At 43.4% G+C, this 25686-nt stretch overlaps 1 protein-coding gene and 1 long non-coding RNA gene across 2 annotated transcripts in view; one reads left to right on the top strand and one right to left on the bottom strand.

The window, feature by feature from the left end:
- Positions 1–25686, top strand: part of MAML3 (mastermind like transcriptional coactivator 3) — a 440066-nt gene that overhangs the window by 308156 nt on the left and 106224 nt on the right.
- LOC117085937 lies at positions 4465–25328 on the bottom strand. Its single transcript, XR_004438138.1, has 4 exons — positions 25194–25328; positions 22614–22683; positions 6942–7040; positions 4465–4550 (listed from the first exon to the last, which is right to left on the bottom strand). It is a non-coding gene; the product is annotated as an uncharacterized LOC117085937 (long non-coding RNA).

Genomic DNA, 25686 nt, shown 5'->3' with positions numbered 1-25686 from the left:
GTGTTTGAGGGAGAGACACAGTTTCAGGTATGCATGGAAGCATGTGTAAAACAAGCACTGTAGGATTCCATGTGACTCTTGCAGGACTCCTTGAACAATATTTTTATGATTTGCTCAACGGATTGAATCTGAGTGATCTTATATTCTCCATGCTGCCCTCTGCACCCAACTTCCCACACTATTCTGGATGAAGAAGGGTCTAGGCTAACCCAGAATAAAAGAACCATATATATATTTTTGTTTGTTTGTTTTGTTTTGTTTTTTACACAATATATATATACACAATGTGAATAATGGAGGAAAGAGGGAGAGGGAAGAAAGCTGAGAAAGGAAGAAGAAAGGAAAGGAGGAAAGAATGGAGGGAGGGAGATTTGCCAAGTAGTGAAATTTGTACCATTTGCAAATCAGTCAGAGCTGAGTCCCATTACCCTGTCTCTGGCCTGTCTTCTCATAGATTCAGAAAAATCCTAAGTGTGAACTGTGAAAATCTTACTGAATGATGTGGGAAGAAGCAGATCCATCCAGTCTCATTACACTTTTGGGGTTTTCCCCACCTTTGTGCTATCAAAGAATTGTGACACGGCCTCACAGGGAAAAACACACAATTTTCCTCCAAAAGATTAAAATGAATCACCTTGATTTTCTAAATTAAAGGATATCCTAATAAAGCCATGGAATAGATATTTAAAGTATACTGGAGAAGGCCAGAAGCAAAAATGTTTTAATGGAGCTATATTTTGAAGACTGTGCCTGTAAAGACAAGTTCTGTCTGCTACCAAAAGTCATATAAACTAATGGCTATTTTAAAATACATATTTAGTCTGGGCACGTTGGCTCACGTCTGTAATCCCTGTACTTTGGGAGGCCAGGGTGGGTGGACTGCTTGAGCCCAGGAGTTTGAGACCAACCTGGGCAATATGGCGGAACCCCGTCTCTACAAAAAATACAAAAATTAGCCTGGTGTGGTGGTGCACACCTATACTCCCAGCTACTTGGGAGGCTGAGGTGGGAGGATCACCTGAGTCCAGGGAGGTTGAGGCTGCAGTAAGCTATGATTGTGCCACTACACTCCAGCCTGGGTGACAGAGTGAGACCCTGTCTCAAAAAATAAAATAAAATACATCTTTAAATATAAAATAATATTTAACCTATTATTAGTAGGTCATTTCTTTCTTAAACTCTTCCCCTTACAGACAAAAATGTGTAGTTTGGTGATAGAGTCTGGCTAGTAAAATAAAAATAAAGTACAGTGCTAGTTTCTTATAAGCCATAGTTCAGTCACCAAGGCTTCTGGCAATCTGTAGGTAGGAAAATGAAGGCACAAAATGATCTATCAAGGCTTGCATAAAAAGCCGATCATAAGCCAAGAAGAAAGCATTGCAGCTCCTGAAATTTTTGTCACCGTCAAGCTGTCACAAAAAACTATAAGAATGCCTGCTTGGAGCATTTCAAACTCTGAGTTCTCTGTTTATATAGATGTTGGGATTTCCTCCCACTCCTAAAAACATATTCTAGACGAAGGGGTTAAAGATCAACATTACCCTGCTAAACCTTACTCTGACTCAAGATTTACTTAACGAACTGTAATTTTACTACTGCACAGATTCAATCTGTTGAGCAAATAAAAATCATTTTGAAAATGACCTACCTATGTATTTATTCAGTTTGTATTTCAGAATTATCATAATATCAGGTATAAGGGGATGGTGGTACCAATGAAACTATTATATACCATTTACCATAGATTTATAAAGGAGACTACAAAAGAGAAAATAAGAGATGACATCATATGAAGTTCAGATAAAGGAAACATTGAAAAATACTGAGATGAGTAAAATTTTATTCAAAGTAGCTTCCTGTTTTGTCTTGGTCTCAATCCACTCTAAGACCTGATGTCATTTACTGTGTGAGATCTTAGTACAATCATGAAAAGAATATGAGCATTTATCAAAACTCTCTGATGTCTGTATGTTTAGAAAGGAACTTATATAGCAAAATATGATATCCTTGCACTTATTTAATTTTTCTAACTTCAGTTTCTACCTATGTGTCTCTGCCAATTTGACCCGATTCAGACACCCAGAACTTGAAATAAAAAAGCCCTCTTCTATTTTCATTCTTAATGGATACACCTTTTCCCATGTCCACGTCAGGCCTCCCTTCTGTGTACTCTGTCTAATGCAGCCACATGTCTAGTTCCTTCCCCCTCTCTGTCACCACCCTCACTTCTTCTCTCCCATCTTCTTACTTCTTCGGTGTGACCTCTCTGTAGGACAGATTCCCCACACACGTACCCCATCCTTCAGGATTAGATTCTGTCTAAGTAATTTGTGGAGCCATCAGGCTTTAGTAAGTATTTGACTGCAAGTCAACACCCATTATCTCATCAAAAGGGATGCTGTGTTGGGGCAGAGAGAGAGAGAGAGAGAGAGAGAGAGAGAGAGAGTCAGAGAGTCCCCTCCAGGAGAAAAACCATATTGATGATATCAAAAGGAAAGAAAGGTGAATAGTGTGAGCCAGAATAGGACTAAACCAATGGCAGGCTTTTGTTCAGCCCTCTGGCATCTGGATAGCGCCTTTCTGCCTCTTACTCAACCTGTCCCCAAGCTCTCTGCAGTCTTGTCTTGTGGTCTCATTTTATGTCATCCCACTACTGATGAACAGAAAATTTGGGCAGCTGCCCACCATCCCTCTATCCCACCCACACTGTCAATAACAGCATGTGAAGAGGAGCCGTGTGGCTGCAGTGGTAAGGAGGGTACAGTCTATGACCAAGAAAGAGACACTAAGTAGATGATTAAGAGCAGTACACACTGCTCTGACAGCCTAATTGTCACAACTGATTTTCAGGATGCTGGCAGTGATTCTGAAGCCTGTAGAAAACATCAGGTTTTAAGGGACTGAGAGTTCACCAGTGGTCCGCTCTTGGTGAAGTAGGATGCCTTGCTTGGTATTGTTAACTCCCACTTCATCTCTGTGCCTGATGAACAAGAAAAAGATACCAGAGTACCACCAACATCTAAACAGTGGCATCTAATTGATTTTAATCTTAGTTCAACAGTGTGACCAGAAGGATGTTTCAATTACCATCACCATATGGGACACTGAGTGTCTGATTAGTAGGGATGCTCCTGTTCTTCATTCTTTAGGCAACTACTCATTATTGCATAAGATGTTGTATCTGATGATAAAATTTGTATCCCAATGGACTCAAAGAGTATGCATAGAAACTTGAAGGTGTTTTGCTTACAGCCAGAGCACAGCAGAGGCTTTGGAACAAGCTGGGTCCTACCACAGCCAGAGGTGTCGCAGCTGCAGACTTCCACTCTACCCGCACCTCACATATTAGTTGTGAATTTGATAAATGCCATCCTGAAGAGCAATTGATTTATTAATTAGCTGATTCAGAATGTTCTTAGGACTCATTTGGGATATGGAGTCATTATAATTTTAAAATGTCAGCGCAGTGCAATAGAAGATGAAAATGGCACCTCCCAGGGGCCCTGTGGGCAAAGCTTTCTCCTTTGGTGGGTGGGGTTTCTCTCAATGGCCACAATGCCGTCCATGGGAAGTTGCTTCATCAGACCCAAACAGTAAGGTCTCAAGAAGAGAGGAAATGCTCATTTTTTGAAACAGAAGCTGGAGTCCAGACTAGGACACGATCAGACCAAACAGGACAGTAATAATTTGGTTATTAAACTGGATATAGTAGCTGAGCGCGGTGGCTCACGCCTGAAATCCCAGCACTTTGGGAGGCCGAGGCAGGTGGATCACAAGGTCAGGAGATCGAGACCATCCTGGCCAACATGGCGAAACCCCGTCTCTACTAAAAATACAAAAATTAACCAGGCATGGTGGTGCACGCCTGTAGTCCCAGCTACTCAGGAGGCTGAGGCAGGAGAATAGCTTGAACCCAGGAGGCAGAGGTTGCAGTGAGCCGAGATTGCACCACTGCACTCCATCCTGGGCAACAGAGCAAGACTCTGTCTCAAAAAAAAACATAAAAATAAATAAACTGGAGATAGTAGCAATTTCATTAGAAGACTCCGAATTAAGATACCGTAGGAGTCATTTCTAGAGAAACCTCAACTGTATATAATTACCTATATCTATGAATAAGTAATCCTATAAATTTTCTGGCAAAACATTTGGTGAACTGGGAAAATATGGGCTAGATTAACTTATTATGAATGTTAACGCACCAGATTTTGGGTTTTACTTTTGCCTTGTCCTTAAATGTAAGTAATTAAGATCTGTCAGTAGTATAAGTTGGGATTTGAGTTCAGAGTTTTGGAAATATTCTAATTCCGTGTATTGGGACTGGGTAGTACATCTAAAATTGTGATATATCAAGTTATTGCCTGGTGTCTTTTTTAAATTTGAGCACATGGACTCGAGAGTAGACACGTCTTAGTATGTACTCACCTTTGGGCAAAAGATAGATGGCATCACCTTTCTTTGCATGCTGAGCTCCACAGTAGATTGAGGACTTGGGTTGGAAGAAATAAGGTAATTGCCAAAGCCCCATTATCAAGTGGGTACATGTAGAGCTTTCGGGAGGAACAGATGCCATAAGTTATCAGTTTAGTCTTACCTTCTCTTTAGAGGGAAAAGAAGTTGGAGAAAGCATCTGCAGCTAACAAAAGGAGCTGATCTGGACTGGGAGCGGTGACTTGGGCCTGTAATCCTAGCACTTTGAGCGGCTGTGATAGGTGGATCACCTGAAGTCAGGGGTTCAAGACCAGCCTGGCCATCATGGTGAAACCCCTGTCTGTACTAGAAATACAAAAATTAGCCAGGTGTGGTGGCACACACCTGTAATTCCAGCACTCGGGAGGCTGAGGCAACAGAATCACTTGAACCAGGAGGCGGAGGTTACAGTGAGCCAAGATGGCGCCACTGCACTCCAGCCTGGCAACAGAGTGAGACTCCGTCTCAAAAAAAAAAAGGCAGATGGATAACTTGAGGTCAGGAGTTCGAGCCTGACCAACATGGTGAAACCTAATCTCTACTAAAAACACAAAAATTAGCCAGGCGTGGTGGCGCACACCTACAATCCCAGCTACTTGGGAGGCTGAGGCATGAGAATCACTTGAACCAGGAGGCGGATGTTGCAGTGAGCCAAGATTGCACCACTGCACTCCAGCCTGGGTGGCAGAGCAAGATCCTGTCTCCAAACAAATGAAAAATAAAAACGCCTCCTTTCTAGGATTGTGGAAAGAATTAAACTAGGTAATGGAGTAGATGCTCATTGAATGCAGTAAACGTGAGTTCTTTTCTCTTCCCGTTTTTAGATATGTGATACAGTCACTTACCCATTCCACAATTAGTTTCCTTGTCTGTAAAATCAGGGGATAGTAATGTCGACAAATAGTTACCTGCTTAAAATTCTTTTATTAAAAAGCAGGTATGTTCGCATGAATAAAACAACCTTCCCTTCCTTTTAAGCTCCTTGTTTGGCATCCTCAAACCTCTCAGCTTGTTTCAGATGGGAACTTCAACCCAATGTCAGGTCACGGTGCCCAGGTTGATCTGTACTCCGTATGGGCTCTGAAAGCATCACCCCTGCAGAGGCTGGAAGCCCTAGTCTTCCCAAGGGATGCCTCGTCTGCAGGTACTGCCCCCAGCCTGCAGTGAACTCTGGACCTTTTATTGATCTTGTGTGCATCTGGCTCCACTCTGATACCAGGAAGAATGGGGGTTGCTGGCCCTGGACTTGGTCCTGGACAAATAAATGTGTTTGTCAAAGCCCTTTCCTGACATTGGTTGTCTCTAGCCCAGGTGGCACTGTGGAGGGTAATTAGTTCTCTTTATTAGAGGGAACATCAGGAAGCTCTGCGCAGCTCACCGTGGACACATGCAAAAAGATTTTGTTAATGCAGCTGTTACTTGCCTTTTCATTATGCTAATGGGCAGCCTGTAAGAAATGTAACCTCCTGTCACTGGCACCAAGCAACACCTATCAAACAAAGCATTGTTTCTTCTCACTGTTGATAAGTGTGACTTCTGGGGGCCAGCGATAGGATGCTCATTTTTATCTGCTAAGTGCACAGCGCTTGTAAAAAAACCAGCAGTGGCCTTGTTACCACTTGACATGACACTCGGTTTAGCTGTTTACATTGACACACTGCTGCACCCTTTTAGAGCTGCAGCCAGGGGTCAGATTCATTAGAAAGCGTCAGCGCCGATAGTGAAGCAGCATCTGGTGGGATTCTCTCTGCTCCCCTGTTGGAAGCAACAAGGCAAGGCGCTTGCATCTTGAAATGGGTGATTTTTAATACTTTTCTTTGTTTGATTATTTGAGAACCCCTGTTTGTTCCTTGACTCTACATGAAGAAGATGAGAGAGAAAGAGCTGGGCATGGCATTCACCCCAGTGATGAAGAATGAGAATGCTGGGCCTGCTGTTTGTTGCTTTTCTTTTTGCTGATGTGTGGCTCTTTGTTGCCCAAAAGGTCTGCAGAGAGGGAGTTAAATGCATGTGTTTTTCTTGCACAGCCCCAAGGCTAAAACGTGGAAGTAAGCTAAGTAAACCTTTATAATTAGTCCTTTATGTCTTTCTCCCTTTGCCTCCCTACGGATGAGTATTGCCTTGGTAAATTTGGTGACCACACTTCCCTTATAATGTTGGAAGCCACGTATCTTTTGGTTCTATGTTGTTATCCCTTTAGTCATTTAGGATGTAGAGGGTGATAGCCCAGAGGACTTGGTTCATTTTGCAGTCACTGTGACCACACGAGTTGCTGATAACCGAGAACGGCCAGAGCGCTTGTTGCATTAAGAGCCAGAGCCCAGGCCTTCACTCTTGCCACGTGTGACTCTATGTCCATGAAACTATGTGCAGGACAATGCACGCAACAATCGAGAAGTTTCTGGATACCTTTCATGATGTTGTGTGAGGCTTGCTGGCCGCCATGGCAGAGAGAGCAGTATCTTCCTTACCTTCAGAAACCTCTGGCACCACCAGCATTGCTGACATATCTCACGCCCTGTCACAGCTTCTTAGTTCAACGGGCTGCAAAAGCTCCTCCCCACCTCCACCTGTTCATAAGGACGTAAGGATAATTCGTGCATTTTCTCAAGTTAAATGATACACTCATTTTGAAAAGCAACTACTGCATTATCCTGCCCTTGCCCTTGGGAACTGGATCCCTTCATTTGTCGAGAATCCCCCTTGCCAGGCCTTTTCATCCAGCCGCTGCTCACACTGCATGGGGGCTTCTGTCTGGGTGATTCTTGCTGGGGCATGCCAGGAGGTATTTGGCATTTCCCTAAAGCCCATCATATGCAATAAGAGTACCACCTAATCACAAAGCTCTGAGAAGTTTTGTAGTTTTGTTAAGATTAGTCATGGCTTGATCAGTCCAAGCATTAGGATACTTACTTTGCAAGTCCAGTGTTGTCCATCTGGCCTGGAATTTACCAACTGCTCTGTGGACAGCTCTCATCCCACTTATGAACTGCACTTATATCTGCACCTTCTTTTTCTGTATGCCCAATACATAGCTATGAAGGGAGGATCACAGGGACCAGAAGCCAGGGGACCATGTAGTGTCTTAGTGTGGTTTTTATGTCATTGCAGTATCCACCCAGGTCTTTTCCAGATCCTGGGACGCTGCCAAAAATTTCCTTGCACAGGAAAAGAGAGATGGTCACGGTGATATACAGACTTACACAGAAGATGTTTTTCTATCTTTAGGGGGCTTTTGACTCCTTTCCACTCACTTGAATTCACACAGAATAATTATATGCTCTTCTGAGGGTTTACTGCTGGGTCAGAAGAGCAGGGAGAGTTGCTTTTGGATAGTAATCCCCACTGCTGGCCACCAGCAGCTGCAACCTCCACAGCAGCTGCTTCCCCTCGCCTCCATGCCACCATCTCCCCTTCATATCCACTATCTCCTCGTCTCTCTGCAGGTCATTTATAATCAGCAGTCATGGCGTACAGGCCTCATTAGTGATATAGCCATTCCTTCAGTGCTTCAGAAATAATCATTTAGGAAAAAAAAATGCACGGTTTCCATCCCTTGAGAGCCCATGAGTGATGAATTTATTTCAGTTTGGCTGGCTTGGCTGTCTTGCTCAGCCTTATTTCCATATTTATTTCAACAAACAATGTAGGGTGGGAACAAGAAAACACATGCTGGGTGTACACACACGCTGCATATCTGCTCCCTAACTTGATTCCTCTTGGGGAAGGATGGAAAGGAATGCCAACGAAAGAACCCTCCATTTAAAAAAAAAAAAAAAAAAAGATCTGTTGGACTTGGATGGGGTGCTGTACAGCAGAAGATGAGCTAGTTCATGACCATTTGTATTTGAGAAGGTGTGGATAACATGGCAAAAGCAATTGATCCTTAGCCTCCGACTCTGGTAGTGGTGTTTCAAGAGTACTTTCGCCCCTCGACCCCCTTGCTCCCAGAGGATCTGACTTATGTCATGGTGGACAGCAATGGACTTTTGATGCCAACAGAGGATCCGGTGCTGCTGTCTGAATCTTTCGCCTAGACCTTGTTCCTTGTGATGAGTGGGGAGGGGTGTGTGTGGGGATCACAGGCTGCTCTGATGAGGAATGATGCCAGCGTGTTCTTGATGGCAAGTGGTGTCCATGAATCAGATGTGCAGATGTGCAAGCCACCTGGCTTCAAGAAATCAGTTCTCTTAAGACATTTAAGCTTGACTGAGGATTTGGCTAAGGCTTGGCACTTAACCCACCTGAATTTTTTAGAACGAATGTTTTCAAGTGACTTCAGCCGAGGGTCAGAAGAGAAGATCTCAGAAATCTGTTTAGAACTATGTTGCTGACACTATGTCAAGGGGCTAAGCAAATCATGACACCACTGTTAACCTCACCATTACAAATCAAGTGAAGGGAGGCAGACACCACATCTTGATTCTGTGGGGATGCTTTGAAAGTGTGTTCGTGTTTCACAGTAGCAATAATAATAATAAAAGTTTTTCTGTTCTAGGATGAAAGGAAATAGAACATGCAGAACAGTATCTTGTCCCAAACATAGCAGAACACCATTTTTCCTATGGAAAACTTGGACAATGCAACCAATTTACCAGAGAAGGAATGGAAAAAGCATCTTAGAAGAACCAGGAATAAAAATTTTTGATTCAGGGACCTGAACAGCAGCACTTTCAGAATTTCTTGTTCTCAGAAATCTTACTAAGCATTTTACTAAGCTTAAGATTCCTTTTTCTAAGAAAAGTGGCTTGCTTTCCTCAAACTAAACAAAGCAGGGAGGCTCAGGGGTGAAGAAAAAGATGAATTGAGCAATATCTAATGGATATGCTCCTCCCCAAAATTAGACTCCAAATGGTACGAGACAGAAGGAATATCTCAATGGTAGGGAATCATCTGTAAGATAGGGCAATACTGCTGAAATGCAGTATTTTTAAAGAAATAAACCCCAAAATAAAGCTAAAAATCTAGTGCCTGGTCAAAAATTAACTGTAGATCCACTTACGTGCTAATATCACAATTAAGAGTAGCCTTGGAACCAAACGAAACTCTTCTTTATTAACAGAGGGAGCCTTGTTGGAGCAGCACATACAAGGCGGCCTCCAGCTACCTTGTGTCATCCTATAATGGTGATCTGGGAAAACATGTCCCAACCCAGGCTTGGCCGATGCACCCATACCCTCACTGGGAGCCTCATCTAACATGAACAGATCTCCCAGCCAGCTTATCCTCCAGCCTTTCCATCTAAGCAGACAGTACAGAATGATTCTTATTTACCCAGCCAAAAAGATTTTTATTATCTATCTATCTATCTATCTATCTATATATATATATATATATTTTTTTTTTTTTTTTTTTTTGAGACCGAGTCTCGCTGTGCAGCACAGGCTGGAGTGCAGTGGTGTGATCTTGGCTCACTGCAACCTCCACCTCCCAGGTTCAAGCAATTCTCCTACCTCGGCTTCCCGAGTAGCTGGGATTACAGGCATGCACCACCACGCCCAGCTAATTTTTGTATTTTTAGTAGAGACGAGGCTTCACCATATTGGCCAGTCTGGTCTCAAACTCCTGACCTCAGGTGATCTACCTGCCTTGGCCTCCCACAGTGCTGGGATTACAAGCATGAGCCACAGCGCCTGGCCTATCCTTATAATTGTATTATAAAATATTCCTGTGATGTAGGAGAAAGTGCCTTTCTTTGCCTTAGCTGATTACCGAACTGTGCTCTTGTAGTAAAAGTGATTTTGTTTTGTTTTGTTTTGTTTCGGAGACAGAGTCTGACTCTGTCGCTCAGGCTGGAGTGCAGTGGTGCAATATCGGCTCACTGCAAGCTCCACCTCCCAGGTTCATGCAATTCTCCCGCCTCAGCCTCCCGAGTAGCTGGGATTACAGGTGCCCGCCACCATGCCCAGCTAATTTTTTTTTTTTTTTTTTTTTTTTGGTATTTTAGTAGAGACGGGGCTTCACCATGTTGGTCAGGCTGGTCTCAAATTCCCGACCTCAGGTGATCCGCCCTCCTTAGCCTCCCACAGTGCTGGGATTACAGTCTTGAGCCACTGCACCTGGCCGGAGTTAGTAATTCTTTAGCAAATTAAAGATCTGAAAGTTTCTCATACTGTCTAAGACAAATAGCCAAGTAGCTGGAGCAACTTAGTGAGTGTGAATGATGCTGTATTCCACCAAGAACAACCTAGGCCCGTGCTCTCCAGCATTCCTGCATCTCTGGAGAAGGGCACAAGAGCCAGGAAGCCGGAAAGAACCCTTGCCATTCTATCAAAGGAGGGCTCCGGCACTTGGCTAACCTCCTGGGACTGGCTTGCTGGAACTGTGGTATGCCATTTTTAATTGGTAATTTGACCTCCCCTAAACATGGCATTAAGACAGCAGAAGTTGATAATTGAATAAAGAGGATCATCATTGTTGTTTTGAATTGGAAATAGTTCTCATAACAACCCTCTGAGGGTATTTCCTGTCATCACCCTACCTCCTGCCCCCCAATCCTATACTGCCGAGGTCTGTGGTTTTTATGGCATTGATGCTTTTCTCCCAACTGCCCTTTCTAGCTTTTTTTCATTTACTGATGAGCTGGCAGATGATAGGCAGGTGAAACAGACAAATTGATTGAGGAGCTGAAATGCAGATGTGTGTCTGGTCTCTATAACACCTTTGGGGTCCTATGTGAATTTACCTGTTTGTTCATGTGTCTGTTATTTTGGTTCACTTTATGATGTGGTTTATCTATGGAAACTGGCATTTCAGCCCTAGAGGGCCGAGGGTCACATGATCTACCACCTTTACTGGCTTCCCTGATAAGGTTCTGTGTCATCCACTGTCTCCTGCACAGTCCCATTGGCCCCCTGTGGTGCAGTCCCCAGACCCCTCACGCAGACACCTTCATGAGTAAGCATCAAAAATGTATTCCTGAATCTCAGCTCCCTGAATTATAATGTTATTCTCTTTTCCATTATATAGGTGGAATTTTTCCCATCATCTTTGCATTTAAATTTACTTCCTTTGAGCCACAATCAGTTCCTTCATGAAAATAACATTTGACTCTTCTGTCATTGTATGAAGAAAATTAAGGACCTCTTTGGAAAAGTTATATGAAACTTTGGGGAAAATGCAGCAGGATGCAATATAAAAAACTCTCAAGTCAAAGAGCTCACCCTACCTCAATGACCACAGGCAACTGAGTAAACATAAGGCAGGTTCCTGTTGATAAATTGGAGAAGTCAAATTAGATCATCTCTAGTCTCCTTACAGCCTTAAAACTATTTTTCCAGTCTGTATAATATTATCATGGGTATCTGTATATTAGGATCCACTGCAGAACGGACTTTTAACCTCAGTTACGGAGTAGTCTGTTTTCTGGTTCATAGAAAGCCATTGGTTCAGAGTCTGAAGGAATATATCAAGAACTGAAACAAAGTCAGCCTCAGGACGCCTCAAATAATAAATGAAAGCTGAACTCACATGTCTTTAGTCAGTCGACAGTGTTCATCGAACACTTAGAATTTGTCACATAATATCAAGCGCCCTGAGGCAAAAACTAAAACTCATTCACTACCAACTCAGGACAGAAGTATAAACATACATGCAACCAAGCGTGGTTATGCACACTGCTGACACACAGGGCCATCCCTGAGCTGGATGAAGGGGTCACCTCTCTTCAGCCCCTGCTCTTAGTGTAAACATTTACTTGAGTTAAACTTTAGTTCATTCTAGTTAAATCCAAAACTCTACGCAAGAACAAACATCAGAAGAGGGGAGATCCCCCTTGTCTTGTTCTCCTCTCCCTATAAGTGGTATTTTTTCCAGAGCTGCTTGTTTCCTCAGCCAATGGGAAACATATTAGTAGAACATGAACAAAAGTCCAGAACTCTTTTTTTTTTTTTTTTTTTTTTTTTGAGGCAGAGTCTCGCTCTGTCGCCCGGACTGGAGTGCAGTGGCCGGATCTCAGCTCACTGCAAGCTCCGCCTCCCGAGTTCCCGCCATTCTCCTGCCTCAGCCTCCCGAGTAGCTAGTAGCTGGGACTACAGGCGCCCGCCACCTCGCCCGGCTAGTTTTTGTATTTTTTAGTAGAGACGGGGTTTCACCGTGTTAGCCAGGATGGTCTCGATCTCCTGACCTCGTGATCCGCCCGTCTCGGCCTCCCAAAGTGCTGGGATTACAGGCTTGAGCCACCGCGCCCGGCCCAGAACTCTTTTAAGATTACTTTTCCTTTGGCACTGAGCAAAATTCACTTCTTGGAGTAAACATAAAATCACAGCTTATTTCACATTTCATTCTAACTAGATTTCACATCTCTAACTAGATTTAACCCTCCCTCCCACTTCTCCCAGAAAGGGGTGGTCACCCTTTGATCAATTTTATGACATCTCCGTGGTTGATACAGAGTCGTTAAAATTATTTTGACTCAAAATTAGTAAAATTCCTAGAGCAATTAAATGCACCGCTTCATGTTGGAGGAACTGTGTTATATTCCAGCCTTCCCCCACATTAGCCCAACCTAATGAGGATTGGGCAGGTGTCTGTGAGGGAGGGTATTCTCCAGGGAGCCATCAGCATCAGCATCACTTTGGAACTTATTAGAAATGCAAAGCTCAGGCCTAGCCCAGACCTCTGAATCGGAGTCTGCGTTTGCCAGCTCCCAGTGACTGCGACGCACCTTCAAGAAGCGCGGTCTTACAGAGGGCACTGGCCATCCACGGGATCCCCAGGCCACATAGAGAAGTGACCCAGTCTACTTGCTACCACCACTGAACTGCCCAGTGGCCGGTGCAAGTAGAAGCTACCGGGTAACCCTTCCCTCCAGAGAGCTGCCAGATCTTTCAGGCCCACAGTTGTGATCCACAGAATATAGTATCGTATCGTTGCAAGAGGAAGAAAGATCAATGTTTAACCATAGTAGTACTCCACTATATCATCAGTTGTGTCTAGTATAGATTCCAATAGAAGTGTGCGAGTCCTCTAACAGAAAGCTTTTGTGTAGGAATGAAGATAAGTTTCCTATTAAAACCCACGCTGGATTGAAGTCTCATTTCAAAATGGCAGCGTTCTCTATTTGCCATTTCTATTTCCCTTGTACCTGTCACCAAGTTATGTAAGTGATTTTGGATTTTTGTTAGGATAAACTTTTAATGTCAACTGAAAGCAGGGGGAGCCCCCAACCTGATTTTTCCGCTTCTTTCACTGAGTTTGCCTCTTAAAGATCCCAGATTTCCTCCCACTCTTCAGGAAGCCCACTCCCCCACCCCCCAGCCTAACCACAATCTATTAAAGAGACTTTCTGCTAATTCAGATCCCCGTGTGAGAAGGGATACTGTGATTCATTCTTCTAAAGAGCTGGTGGAGAGCCCCCACCCCCACCCCATCAGTAGCCCCTGGGGACTGAAGCAAATGGGCAAGTCAGTTTGTCCCCAAGCCACAACCCCTGCGTAATGATGATGGAGACCTTCAAGTGGCTGCCCCTTGGTGCTGCAGCCTTTGAATAACAAGGAAAAGCAACAGCTGTGAGAACAAATTCTTGCATGGTAAACTTGGGGCCTCGAACTCAGAGTTGAAGCACTGTATTTCTCATCAGATTTCTTCCACTAGGGTTGTGATGGTCTTGCCAGAAAGTGTTGTTTCTTGGTTTTCTCCTGTCTTTTCTCTTTCCCCTTGGCTTCCCCCCTTCTTCCTCCCACTCTAGCCTCCACACCTCTGCTCTCCCACTCCCCAAATCGAACATGTACAGATTTTACGGTTCACTGGAGAATAAGTGGCTGTCATTTCACAGACGGGCCAGGATGTAATTAGCCACAATGCATTGGAGTAATGGAACAGATGTCTCTTTGTAAACTGAGTTTGCCGCCGAGCACCGCGTGTGTGTGACCTGCTGACTGCTCCAGGCGCTTCCACGCGGCCCCTCCCCCTATCTTTCTCTGTGTTCCCCAGTCCCTCTCTGGGTTCCCGGGCCAGAGGCTGCACTAACTTACGTGTTTGTGTGTTGACTGTTTTTGTTTTTCCTCTGCTTCCCTGGTTGGCTCACTTCTGCTGCTGAGAAGCTGCTGGTGACGTGACGAAGAGTGAGGGAGCTGAACCTACGTTTATCGATGTAGTCATTCACAACAGAAAAGGTGATACCCCTCTTATGAGATAATTGGTAGTTTCAAGTTGCACTTATTACTGGATGATAATACACCAGCAAAATCATAAATTACTGTTATGTTCTCTGGCCTGTTGTTTTTCTTAACTAGAAATAAAGGAAATGCGTCTCCCTTCTTCCAAGGTTATTATTTAAAATTTAAGAGGAATAATCCAGGCTGATCACTGCAGGATGATGTGGACAAATATCAGATACTTAAACTGACTGCCGAATTACCATTGAGATCATTTGTTTATACAGATTACATGATCGTGTGGACCTCGGCCTTTCTGCACATTTCACTTTAAATATGAAGGTCACACCTTAAAAAAAAAATTTTTAAGTAATGACTTTTGTACATCCTTACTTTTGAGGCTGAGGATTTAGTAAGTAGGCACCAGGCACAATTCCTGTTGGTGGATCAATCCCAGAGGAAAGTGTGGGAAACACAAGGTCCATCTACAGGGGAAGAATGAAGTTGGGAGGAAACAGTGAATAAAGGTGGACAGTACTTCACTTTTTATAGCTTCTCTTTCCACCCTAGGGGAATAAGTGGTACGGATGGTAAATACACCCAACTCCTCCCTCAAGCCTCCTGCACATTTGAGGGAAACAATCCTTGTTAAAATATGGGAGAGACCGGGTGCGGTGGCTCACGTTTATAATTCCAGCACTTTGGGAGGCCAAGGCAGGCAGATCACCTGAGGTCTGGACTTCAAGACCAGCCTAGGCAACATCGCAAAACCATGTCTCTACTAAAAATAAAAAAATAATAATAATAATTTTAAAAATAGTTGGGTGTAGTGGCACACACCTGTAATCCCAGCTACTCAGCAGGTTGCAGCATGAGAATCACTTGACGGGAGGTGGAGGTTGTAGGAGCCAAGATCACCCCACTGCACTCCAGCCTGGGTAGGACAGAGAAAGATTCTGCCTCAAAAAAAGAGGGGCCAGGCATGATTACTCACGCCTTAATCCCAGCACTTTGAGAGGCCGGGGCGGGTGGATCATGAGGTCAGGAGATCGAGACCATCCTGGCTAACACGGTGAAACCCCATCTCTACTAAAAATACAAAAAAATTAGCTGGGCGTGGTGGCAGGCGCCTGTAGTCCCAGCTACTCAGGAGGCTGAGGCAGGAGAATTACTTGAACCTGGGAGGCGGAGGTTGCAGTGAGCTGAGATCGCACCACTGCACTCCAGCCTGGGTGACAGAGCAAGACTCAGTCTCAAAAAAAAAAAAAAAAAAAAGTGGGAGGGATCAACTCCCTGGAATAGTGCTGGCCTTTGTTCCCCAGGATATCATGTTCAGTTTAAGTGATTTTTTTTCTTCTGGCCACATGCTTAGGATCTTGGCTTTGGGTACTCACAGGAGAAGGCGATCCCATGCTCGGGTCTAAGGTTAAGCTCCAGTGTGTGCATATATTTGGTTCCTTTGTCAGGTGAGAAATACTCTTCTGGTTCTGAACTTCATCACTGGAGTCAGCAAGACCACGCCCTCTTGGTCGGGGATAGAAAATATTGCTAGGCCTTTATCATTAAGCAGAGAGTGTTGTATTTGTCATATGGGAAAACTAACTGCAATAAGAGAGTCTAATATGAAAGTCTCTTATTGGGATCTTGGGTTTAAGTTTGGCACTTGGTGTCAGTGAATCTTCAAATGTTTCCTTAATGTAGATTTTTTTATTTTAAGATTTTAGGTGTTATTTTTCCCAAAAAAGATCCAAGGATCTTCATTTGGGTTTTTAAAAATAATGGAAAGTTTAAGAACAACAGTCTAATGTTATTTTTTACCCTGAGGATTTTACGATAAATAATAGGTGGAAATAGATCTCTGGTGGATGAAATTGATACTGATACTGGTTTAGCAACAGGTAATTGGAAACCTCACCATGACCTCATTGATTATCCTTTGATTATGGGAAAGTTGAAACCTCTTCTATTCTCTGAGGGGTTTTGGTGGCCATGATTGTGTCATTGGTACAAATTTGGAAGAGAAAATGTCTCATTTTTTACTGATCTCCTTATAGCCAGAATGTAGAGTACCCAATATGCCCTAAGCACTCTGTCAATATTGCTTTTGTTGTTTGGGTTTCATAACTCAAAGGAATCCTTTGTATCCTCAAAGTACATTATAACCTCCATTGCTAGTATAACTATGTCTGAATGATTTCTGCTTCCTAATTAATGCCAAGTTAGGATCAGTCCCCAATTTCGTAAGAGGTCGGTGATTGTCCATGGGATCATGTGGCATGTCTCCTTGAGGAAAGGAGAAATAATAGCATCATGTCTTATTTTTTTTAATCCTCCTTAAAAATTAGCACAGTGCGCAAAAGTATTTGTTGATTATTTTAACATGAACTAGATTTCCAGAGATATAAATTATATAGGATCATTGATTGTTTTGAAATTACAGGTATCTGATATAGCCAGGATGTAGTGACATTTTAGAGAATCTTTGCGGAGAAAGTACTGTCAAGGTCCTCCAGCTTAACCTCTTGCCAAGAGCAGGAATCTCCTCCAAAACTCTTTGACGAGATGGCCGTGGAGTCCTTGCCTGTCATCCATTTTCATTTTTTGGATATAGAATGAATTGAAAGTCCTTCCTTACACTCAGCTGAAATCTATCTCTATATAACCTCCACTTTGTTCCTATGTTGTGACACGGAGTAAATCTACCCCTTTTCCATAGGCAACCTCTAGAGAGCTAACAAAAGCTTTCATTATTTCTCTAGCTCTCTTTCCCAACTCAGACACGGCCAGTTCCTTCCACTATTCCTTACGTTAACATGATTATCTGACCCATTGTCACAAAGGCTATCCTCTTTCTGACATGCTGGTAATAACTGATATCTTTCTTAAAAGTTATATTCCCAGATCTGTATATGAAATTCCAAATGTCATTTGACCAATGCAGACTTCAATAAAAATTAGCAGAACTTGTTTGCAGCCTAAAGGTGCTTGACTCCATTATAAACCTCACCTAACATAACATAGACAAGATTTTCCTAGCACAGCATAAGAGCAGTTAGCGTTTGTGAATCTATTTGGGTGTTAATACTTTCCTGACCTGGTAAGATTTGTATTTTTCTTGTCATTGTCATTCTTCCTGCTTACTCTGCCAGTATACAAGTCACTAATATAAATAGGAGCAGAATTACTGTGGAGTTGCCCGTCACTGTACAGACCCCTTGGTCTGTACAGACCAAGGTCTGGAATCCAGACCCCTTGGTATATTCAGCTTCCTCATCTGCCTCCTGGCTTCATCTCTTTCCCCCTCCTCATAACATCCTCTGCAAGTTACCATGCCAGTTCCTCAAACACAGGCTCTTCATGGCTTCACACAGGTTATTTCTCTACTTGGAATGCTTTGGCCACACTTGATCTGACTCATAAACTTCTACTAGTCCTTAATCCTTTAAGGCTTAACTCAGGAATCACCTTTTCTTTCCTTTTTTCTTTTCTTTCTTCCTTTCTTTTTCCTTCCTTCATTCTTTCCTTCCTTTCTCCTTCCTTCCTCCTTCCTTTCTTTCCTTTTTCCTTCCTTCTTTCCTTCTTCCTTCCTTCTTTCCTTCTTCCCTCCCTCCCTTACTCCTTCCTTCCTTTCTCTTTCTTCCTTTCATTCCTTTTCCCCTTCCTCCTTCCTCGTTTCCTCCCTTCTTTTTTTTTGAGACGGAATCTTACTCTGTTGCCCAGGCTGGAGTGCAGTGGCGCAATCTTGGCTCACTGCAACCTCCGCCTCCTGGGTTCACGCCATTCTCCCACCTCAGCCTCCCAAGTAGCTGGGAATACAGGCGCCCGCCACCACACCTGGCTAATTTTTAAGTTTTTAGTAGAGACGGAGTTTCACCGTGTTAGCCAGGATGGTCTTGATCTCCTGACCCTGTGATCCACCCGCCTCAGCCTCCCAAAGTGCTGGGATTACAGGCGTGAGCCACCGCGCCCAGCGCTTCCTTCCTTCTTTCCTTCCTCCCTCCCTCCCTTACTCCTTCCTTCCTTCCTTCCTTCCTTCCTCTTTCAACAGGGTCTCACTGTCACCCAGGCTGGAGTTCAGTGGCACGATCTTGGCTCACCACAACTTCCACCTCCCGGGATCAAGCATGGAATCACCTATTCTTAGCCCTATGTCAGGACCATGACAATGGGAGAGGCCACCGGATTTCCACTTCCTAACCAACCCTTGAAGTCAATGTTCCATGTATATTTTTGTTTTGTGAGTAAAGACCATAATTCATTACAATAAAACTATGGTTTTTTGAAAAAAAGAAAAAAAGAAGTGCATCTTCTGCAAAGCCTTCTCTTGCCCATTTTCAACCTTCATCTCCATGAAGTGCCTACTCCACACTGTCATTGCAACGTCTATCATTTATTATGTTGTATTTAAGTATTTGTTCATTTGCTTGGCGTCTCTAGATTTTCAACTCCATGATGCTCAGGGCTTTGTTTGTTCCGTGGAGTTCCACTTTCCAGACAATGCCTAGTCTTTTAGTAGCATTCAATGTGTATGTGATATCTGTACAGGTCCACTAGGACACTTAGCTTTCTGTGTTTAAAGGGATGGACAGAGAAGTTCTAGCAAATGCTTTGCTCAAGCACACCCTGGCCTGTTAGTGTAGTAATACCATTAAAAAGAAAAGTGAACTTTGGTAGTGTGGTTGGGTTGTATTTGTTTGTTTTGCTTTGTTTCATTCTTTTTAAAAAGCTCAGGCTACATCCTGGTGTCCTAACATCAAGGCTTTCTGACCATGTGGAGCATCCACGTCACTGACTATCACAAACGCTATTACAGCTCCATCCTAAGCCTTGTTATAATTGGTTTCTTTCTAAATGTTAAAGGGTTTATGATTAACTATAATTTTATGTAGGAACCTACAGAGAGGACCAATTATAGGTGCTTATGCACTCACCTTTTAAATCCCTACTATGTGCAAGTGTGCCAGACAAATAACATCTTGACAGCACCATAATGACGATGAATAGAATCTGTAGATGAAATGATGCTGGATTCTTCAGTTACAGGCTCGCTTTTTCAAGAGTTGACACACCATCAGTGTATTTATCACCAATTAAATTTCCTTATAGTAGTTACTTGCAGTAATTTTTGAGGCAATCACCTCAGCTCAAATTGCCATAGCAAACCACATAATCTTACCAAATAGAATTATTATCAGCAGTCATCATCCTCATCAATTCTTTATTAAAGACTCATTTCTCAAACCATTTTAAATTGTGGCTTAGAGTAAGTCATTTATAACCACATTTTGGAAATAGGCACTTTATATTTCCACTTCATAAATATGTTTTATTAGTAATGAGTAGTATAGTATTAGATTATTATTAGTATTCTCATCATAGATTGGAAAAATGCTTAATTAACAAAGATATTGGATTGGAAAAAAAATGACTCTGGGCATATTTCTTCTTGACCAAATTATTTTCTGTTTTTTTTTCCCTCTCTAGACCTTTGTAATTTTTAATTGCATTCACCAATCCCAGAGACTGTTTCCAGGAACCTGCGTAGAGAAGCCAAAATCCAATAGAAGCACAGGTTCTAAAAAGGCATTCCTGTTACTGTGTCAGGATCTTTTAGCATCTTCACCTTAACCCAGTCCACAGCTCCTTTTCAGAAACCCTCAGCAGTCAGTCTTTATTGGTGAATGGCATTGTTGAGAACCGTTCCTATTACACATCATAGAGCAGCTAGATTGCTGTTCTGGCTGTGGTCATCTTAAACTGGTATTTGAAATCTAATGCCGTTTTTTCTGTCATTCTTTGGGTGTCTTTATTTCTGAATACATACACCTCCCTATTTTCCATGTTCTGATTTCGCCTCACTTTCCAGAAGGACAGTAAGTACCAGAGGTCACTGTGCCAGGGAAGCTACCAAGACGTTCCTGTCATGCACATCAGACTCTGTATTAACCTTGGGCACTCACAGCTCTGCTTTAGCCAGATCCTTTTCTGAATTGTTGTTACTCATTTTTACCTAGAACTTCTCGCTTACTTTCTTTTTGTCCTCAACTCTTCTTGGGATTCTTCCATTGTTTTTTATTGTATTTCATTTTCAGTGGTGCCTTTAGATTCCCTATCTTGTATGAGAGTGGCGTTCTTTTGATTATTTTCCATTCTTTTTCCAAAGGGAGAGGGATCTTTGTCTGATGCTGCAGTATATGTCTGCAAGGGTCGAGTCTGTGTTCTCTGAAGCAACAAACCGATGGCTGCATTTGTGGATGTTTTGCTAACACAAAAGAGCATGGGTTTGTGTTTCAGCCTAAATGATGGAGTTCTGGACAGCTTAAATCTGAAGAGGCTTGCTGGTTCCCTAACAGCAGGCAATTATGTTACACTCAGGGAGCCTCTGTGCAGGCTGTTCTTATGCAGATAGTTGTCTGAGGGAACAGGAAGAGCATTCGAAGTATGTGAGAGCCATGTGACAATTCCTTAGCAATTGATTGTCCACAATTGTGTCCTAATTGCTGAGCCACCAGTCTATCCATACTTAATGTTTTGTTCAGGTATCTTTCCCAAGGTCCCTAGTTATGCGATTCATGTTCATAAAAGCTTCTAATATGGCCCTCTGTTCACCCAGCAGGTGAATAATCCCCAAGTTAATAAGAAGGTAAGCACTCTTATGAACACAGCTTTAAAAGTCTCAACCCAACTCTGAATTCACACTGTGAGGGAAAACTACCCTTTACTGATACTCCTCGTGGCATACACAAGCAAGCCAGCCCATGTCAGCTTTCCAGGGTGGAAGGGACATTGACCTGGGATGCTGAGGTGGGGGCCGGGGTCAGGATGGCTCAAGTGGATGCCAGGGGAGGCTGCTCAGTAACAAAGACACCAGCAGCACACTCTTCTCACATGGGAAGGAAAAAGCTTCTCTGAATTAGAGACCCATCCCAGCCAGTGAAGAGGCCAGCCCAGTTAAGCCAGAAAATCTGCGACAGATACCCCCTTCCTCCCACAGGGCTCCCATGGAAAAGCTGACAAGGGACACGAAATGCTCCCAAAGTGATACCCAGACCCCAGGTTACAAATGAGGATTGCTGTTCCTCTGAGAAACTATAATGGCCTTATCACAGCAATCATCCTAGAACACCCATCCCTCCTCTCTTCTCCCTTCACATCTGACTGGTTATCTATTGTTCCTCATTGCCAGTGCTTGTTTGAAGAGCTCGGCAGCATTTGCAGGTATAAAAGAACGTGCACCTTTTTTTTTCCTCCTCTTCCTTGAAGTCATTGTCTATATTTAGGTCAGTGACGTGATGAGAGATGTTGATGTGTTTTGTACCTCGCGCTGCAAATTGCCTCTCCGGATACAGGGGAATGGGGAGGATCTAATGGCACTGACTTGTGCTCCGTGCCTTGCAGGAGGAAGCTACCACCCAGCCCATGGCTGCCTGCGGCCAAGGGTGGACTCTGCCTCCTGCCACCCGCCAACGTGCTGCACAAACACACATGGCCACGAAATCTGGCCTCCCAGATTCTCTGTGTGATAGAGGGGACTGTCTTATAAAAAAGGTGAGAGGGAAGATTGTAGGAAGTTGCTTTATCCTTTATCTGGAGTCCTTACCCAGCACTCTGCCCTATCAAGTACAAAATGTGGCCCTGATAAATCCTGCCCACAAAGGAACTGTGCCTTTTTAACATGCAAATGTTCAGCCAGAAAAAGTAAATAGACATCTCCTCCTTCAGGGAACTAGAAGACAATCACAGCCACCCCTCACCCCACCCCCAACACCATTTCCCTTTCCTCTTCCTATTGTAAGAGAAAGAAATTCTAATTTTTTTCCCATTATTCTTTTTTTTTTTTAAGAGGGAGGGGCTTGCATTGAATTGCTCTTAAGCCACTGTCTTCTACCCCAAGTTCCTCCCGTCTAGATAGGCTTCATTAATTTGATAAGCCGACACCAAAAGAGAGGGGTGGCGGTGGAAGGGGGCGGGGTGCTGCAGGAGGGGCTGCGTAGGGGCTGCCCTGAGGTTTTAGAAGATGAACTGCTAATGATGTTGAAGACATACCTTTTCAGACTGCGTGGTCCCTCTGGAAAATCAGGGTCCTTTTTCACTTGTTCTGATTGTACTGCAAGAACTGAAAAATAGAGGCCTGGTTGGGATGGAAGGGGTACGTGGGCTGGGGCGGGGGCGGTAAGTAGACAGATGCGTCTCCAAGGAGGAATCCGAACACGTCAGTTACACAGCTTGAAGGGCCTTTTCTTTAACAGGGTGTCTGATATTGTCATGCTAAAAAGTCAGAAACTAATGGGGGAAAATAGATTAATTTGCTAGGTCATTTATTGAACAGTCTTGCTTGATACTTACAAACTAGTGAAATTAGTGCAAATTGGCAATATGAATATTTTGATCAACATCTGTGACCCTTGAATGCAAACTGAGTAGGATGCAAACCACAGAGCTTTTAACATGTCAGAGGCACTAATCTTTGCTAGTCCTTTCCCATAATATGATGGAAGCTGATTATACCTAAGAGAGTCATCTGTATAATCGTCCCAAGACAGTCCCAGTTTATGCCAGTTGTCCTGGCTTGGGTGAAAAATTATATAGTTACCCTAATTATTACCTCTCAGCAACTGCGAGAAGCTGAGAGATCCCCAGCTTGGGCTTGATTCTATTTTTATTCTCTGTTCTCTTGCACACTTTCAAGATCATTCTCAAACATTTACTGAAAACAAATGTGTGAGGCATTCTGAGGATAGAAAGGCATTTAAGGTAGGATCTTTTCTGATTGCAGTTAGTGGCAATATGAGCGATTTACCGGTATAACAAAAACCTTGAATATTCTTGAATCATAGATCAGAATCATACCCTGGCTTATTTCCTTCTGAAATGAATTCCAAGGTGGGGTTGGGGTGTCAATGGTCATCAGATGCTAAGAGAAAACAACCCAGGCTACTGAACCCCCAGAATTTCTGCTTCAGTAAATATTTTACTTCCTCCTCAATTTTACCAAGTGACAGTGATTGCTTTGTGGACAGCCAGCTGCTTTGTGGAGACCAGGAGCAGCTTTGAGCCTGAAGGCTGGGGGTGAGGGTAAATATTTCAAACACATGAACAGGTCTTGGCCTGCAGCCCTATCAATTGCTTAACTAGAATCTAAATTAGAATGGCTGATAAACATTCATTTATTAAACAAATATTTATAGAATGCCTGTTTTGTGCCAGTCACTGCTCTAGGTGCTTAAATCTGTGAGCGGATAAAAAAGAATAGAAATTCTGCCCTTGTGCAGCTTACGTTCTAGCAGACATTAAGCATCATGAATGAGTGTAAATCACATAGTATGTTAGACAGTTGTAAGTGCTATGGAACAAAGAAACAGCAGAGCGGGATGAAGGAAGGTGGAGTGACGATCCAGAGCACTAGGCTTAGAAGCTGCTGATACCTTCAATTCCACCCTTGTTCTGCTGCCTCCTGCCCAGAGCAGAGCCCACGTGCAAACACCAAGGACCAAGAATGCCAACACGCACATGCAGACACACAGAAGCTGCAGACCCACAAGAGAAGTGACACAGGCAGCAGCCACAGTTCATGATCTTTGTTGCTCCAGTCCTGGCTGCCACAGCCAGTGGTACTCTGTCTGTGTGTCTTTATGAAAGAGCGCAGGGGTGGAGGGTGGGCAAGGATGGTTGTAGGTCCTGCCTTTGAGGTGGAGGGCTGGCCTCTGCAGTCCCAATTCAGTTCAGGGTTCTCAGCTGGAGTTTGGGGTTTCTTTCTGCCTTTGTCAGTGGTCCATCACATAACCTTCAGTGTGAAACTTATCTATTCCTGACAGTGGTTGTATTCATAGAATCTTAAGGTACAAGTAATAATAAAATTTGACTGACTTGCATAATGAGGAATCATTTACTGATTTTCTAAGAAGGAAGAAGCCAGCAATATGAGTTCTTTAACACTCAATGATATTCCAAAGACAAAGCCACACAATGTCCAATATATTTGGTCTTTTTCATTCATCTTAAAGCTATGTGTTTTTTTTTCCTCCTGTCGTGTGTTCTACAGTTTCAGCTGAATAGGAAGGATCAAGGTAAATACCCCCAGGCCCCTGCCTGGTTTTGGAGCACTTTAAGGAGACATACTACGCAAACTATTTATTCTGCTCTTCAGAATCAGGGCTGTGCTTCATGTGGCACAGTAAAGATGATGTCATCAGCTTGGTGGAAAAACAAAACAGAGTTCTGATTCTTCTCTCCCATTCATTAACTGGAACTGAAATTGGGATTCCTGGCTTCCTCCCTGATTAGCGTTTGAGATGTAGAGCTGATTCCTGAAGTGAGCCTGTGCTGCCCAGTGCAAGCAGCCATCCTGCTAACATCTTGATGTTTGTGTGTACCTCTGCAGCTGCTTTCTTTTGTGGTCACTCAAAGGAAGGAATGGATTCAAAGGAAGCTCCAATTCTGATGGAGCAGATGCTGTTCTTAAGTGTGGAGAACACTTACCCTGGCATAGAAGCCCTGCTGATATGTCTAGAGCCAATAAGGGGACTCCTGAGACTCAAAAGCATGAGGCCTGATTCTTCCTCTAGCAAACCTGTTGCCCAGAGGGGCAGAGTGAGGATTTCAGGAGGCCTGAGGCCCAGAACTTACCCCAGAAACTCAGCACTAATCACAGAACAGGAGGTACAGCTCCAGCAGCAGCTCAGTCACTGAGCCATTGTCTCCATGGCCTCTACTCCCATATTTGCCGCAATGATAGCAATGTTGATGATGATGATGATGGTGGTGGTGGTGGTGACGGGGATAATGCTAATGATGATCCTGATGATGATAAAGGTGATGATGATGATGATGGTGATTGTGATGATGATGGTGATGTTGATGTTGATCCTGATGATGATAATGGTGATGATGATGGTGATTGTGATGATGGTGATGATGATGATGATGGTGATTGTGATGATGATGGTAATGATGATGGTGATTGTGATGATGATGATGATGGTGATGATGGTGATTGTGATGATGATGGTGATGATGATGGTGATTGTGATGATGATGATGGTGATGATGGTGATTGTGATGATGATGGTGATGGTGATGATGGTGATTGTGATGATGATTGTAATGATGATGGTGATTG

This window comes from Trachypithecus francoisi, unplaced genomic scaffold (genome assembly GCF_009764315.1).
Source record: "Trachypithecus francoisi isolate TF-2019V2 unplaced genomic scaffold, Tfra_2.0 Lachesis_group1, whole genome shotgun sequence".
NCBI classification, from domain to species: domain Eukaryota; kingdom Metazoa; phylum Chordata; class Mammalia; order Primates; family Cercopithecidae; genus Trachypithecus; species Trachypithecus francoisi.
The sequence above is the reverse complement of the archived record's forward strand: the minus strand, read 5'-3'. Positions and strand labels throughout refer to the sequence as shown.